Here is a 3,345-nt window from a genome sequence, read left to right on the forward strand (position 1 = left end):
AAGAAAGGAGATCTCTCTCTCTCTCTCTCTCAAAAGGATGAAAAGGTGGAGCTAGAAACTATCAAAGGATAGAGTGATGTGAAGGCAGTAATAGCTTCCCATCGTTTAATGTATTGGTCTCCGATCGCCCATATCGATATTGACAGTCATCGATAAAGGTCACTAACATGGTACAAATAAGGGCAAAAATGTAAAAATAAATGTATGATATCAGTGGTTTTAGGGCAAAACTGTCCGATCTAGGATGATATATGATCTAGTATCCGTTGATACACGTTTAAATTGGCGGGGATCAATTATGCTTGATCAAAATAGAACATGCCCGACCAATTGACACCCCTCCCCCCTAAAAACATCATTGATGTAAACTCTGGTAGTATTTTAGATTTTGGGTTTAAGAAAATGGATACTAAGAATGGGTTTGGGCTAGGAATTTATGGCCTGTGGTGGACTATGAAATATTAAATATGGTTCATGGAGCTTATATATTAATTAATCATTAATATTCATGTATATTGAATGATGTACATAAAACAGCCTCAGTAAAGTGGGAGTTTGGATAAAGCTGTCCACATTATCATGCTCCCCAAACCTCACAGCGGGAACCCCATGTATTGGATACATTGTTTTTCTTAATGTATTGAATGACATATAATCTTTACCAAAAAAAAAAATATGATATATAATTAATATGTAAAAGGGATCTCAACATCGCCCACCTTTGTTGACATCTCCAATTGATAAAGAAATATATTGAGGGGACTATATTGAAATAGGCACTACTTGTGTGATCAAGTTGATTCCAGTTCATCAAGTGGGTTCTAATGTGACCTCACCATTAATGAATGATTTGATTTAGTATTAAAAGAGAAAGAAAATGGATCAAACAAATGAAGAAGCTTTGCTGAATATGATCCAAATAAAAATTCATGACATATAAAATGAATCTCTTTACATGTAAAAGAATATATGTTAATGGAATTCAGAATTCCTCTCCTACAAAGACTGGATGAGAGCAGAAAAGAAATCCCAATACAGAATCCAATTCCAATCGATCAAAACTTCAAGACTCAAAATTTAAAAAGGAAAAAAAAAAAAAAATCAGTGAAAGATGTAAGTGAGAGCCAGGGCCAATAGCATAAGTATGTAAGCAATCCCTTGATCAATCGTCTCCCCTGCATCCACATCCCAAAACCAAATCCAAACTCAGTTCTGTTTCTAAAAATTGATAATTAAGATCAAGAATGAATTTTTCTTTCTTAGTATAGGAAGTAGGAGATGGAATTAATGAGAAAAAGAGTAAAAATTACCATTGCTGGAGGGTCCTGGAGCAGTAGTCTCAGAAGAAGGGGCGATGCCCTGTCCATTGGTGAGTTGCAGAAGCATCAAGAACACAGACCAGACAATTGGCGAACCCATGAGCGCCGCTCTTGCTGGATTCATTTTCACAAACAAAAGAATGGAAGAAAAATAAAAGGGGGAACGAAGAAGATTTTCTCTCCGATTACACAGGAGGGTAAGATGAATCAATGAGAGACCCAAAGAAACTCAGAGAGGGAGAGAGAGAGAGATGAGTTTGAAGATTAAAGTCAATGAGTGGATGTATATATGTATATTTGTTGGGGGTTGGATTGAAATTCTGAGAAGTTGCGTGAGAGTGGCCGAGTGGGGTTGAAGCAACGCGGAATTTGTCCTTAATTATAAATAAAAAGGGTAGCTTCCTCTCTTTCTCTCTCTCTCTCTCTCTCTCTCAATCTGAATAGAAGAAACGTTCTGATTTTACTATTTAGGATCGGAACTTTTGAAAGTCTAGAGGTTTGAAGAGTTGGGTGAGGGGCGGCTTGTTGACTAAGAATACCTTCCCATTGGTCCCCACCAACCCCAGTCTCTTTGTGTGGACTTGGATCATGTTTGCTTGTGCAATAGACAATTCTTTTTGGAGGCAGCTTCATGTGTCTCGTTGTGCATCTGGGGATGTGCATTCGGATTTGAGAATATTGGGAAAGGTGTTACTAAATACAAATTCTAGATGTAAATTGAATAATAATGACTTTAAATAGGTATATTTTTATCCCATTCACAACCCCATGGTTTTGATACACGAAATTAGGACGAGTATCGGTTGTACCCAAAACCAATATGGTATCGAAACTAATTGGTAATGGATTGGACAAAAATACCCTTGCTTTCTTTAAAGAAATGGATATGATATCGAAACGATAATTTTTTATTTTTACTTTTTTACCCCTAGTCTATTCCGTTTAATCGAACAGTTTCAATCAAATATTGGGATTGAAGACTTCCCAAATCGATACGGATCGCCTGATACTTAGAACCATGACAAAGGTGGAGGAAAACTTTCTCCAGATTTTATGCAAAATAGTTTAATTATTGGGATGTCATTATTTTCTCGATCTTTCCTTTCATTCTACAAAATATGGAATTCCTTAAGAATTAAGTATCCCATCCAACTAGCTATAATCCGAGGGTTGAGGAATTCTCTCTTCGCCATGTGTAAAGGAAAATTCAGTTTTTTCTTTACCAAAAGAAAATAAAATTCATTAATTATATATGTGACTAAGTACATCAATGTTTAGATTTGTGATGTCTATAAGTGAGAGTTTGGTAGTGATATTGGTAGCAACAAGTCGCATGAGTAGAACTACTTTGTTTGTAGGCATGAGCATGTAGGTTGGTATAGATGCAAAATTATGAACTTCAAGAAAAAGAGGGATTGCGCTCCAAGGCCATATTGTCGTAGTGCTGTCAAGAAGTGCGTGATCTTCCAGTTTTTTCTTAGTGGAAGGGTCTTATGATCACAATGAATTTTTCTTTTTCATTTCTATAAAGAGAAAGAGAAAAAGTCATGTTAAATTATTTTAAAAAAGAAGTATGAAAGACAATGTGGCCCCTACTCCCAAACACAAAGGGGACCATCTCGCCACTCATGAAGGGCAGAAATCTCACCCTTATCATCCTCTATTACAGAAGCCAAATTAATAGGAATCATATTGAAAACATAGTTTGTTTGAAATAGAATTAGTAGGTGATTAATACATTGACACAAATCTCCTTAAAATATAAAATTTTTAGTCTTAGCACCTATTGTATCTATATTTTTTAAGAAGAAAATTCATTCACAAGAAGAACGTGTACAACCTAAGGCCTCTCACAAGTTCATGGATCCAATGATTGAAATGTGGCCACTCTATCTTATACGAAATCAATAGGACCTTCTTTGTCGGTTTTTTTTTTTTTTTTTCAAATCAAACTCTCATGTATGTTTCTGTAAAACAAAAAATGTCTTTTTAAAGAACCCGAAAAAAATACTTCCAAAAAGCCTCT

At 35.5% G+C, this 3,345-nt stretch overlaps 1 long non-coding RNA gene across 1 annotated transcript; it reads right to left on the reverse strand.

The window, feature by feature from the left end:
* Nucleotides 1-911: 911 nt before the first annotated feature.
* LOC122071512 lies at nt 912-1,660 on the reverse strand. Its single transcript, XR_006138196.1, has 2 exons — nt 1,311-1,660; nt 912-1,175 (listed from the first exon to the last, which is right to left on the reverse strand). It is a non-coding gene; the product is annotated as an uncharacterized LOC122071512 (long non-coding RNA).
* Between the last annotated feature and the right edge of the window lie 1,685 nt (nt 1,661-3,345).

This window comes from Macadamia integrifolia, unplaced genomic scaffold (genome assembly GCF_013358625.1).
Source record: "Macadamia integrifolia cultivar HAES 741 unplaced genomic scaffold, SCU_Mint_v3 scaffold_245A, whole genome shotgun sequence".
In the NCBI taxonomy this organism is placed as follows: Eukaryota; Viridiplantae; Streptophyta; class Magnoliopsida; order Proteales; family Proteaceae; genus Macadamia; species Macadamia integrifolia.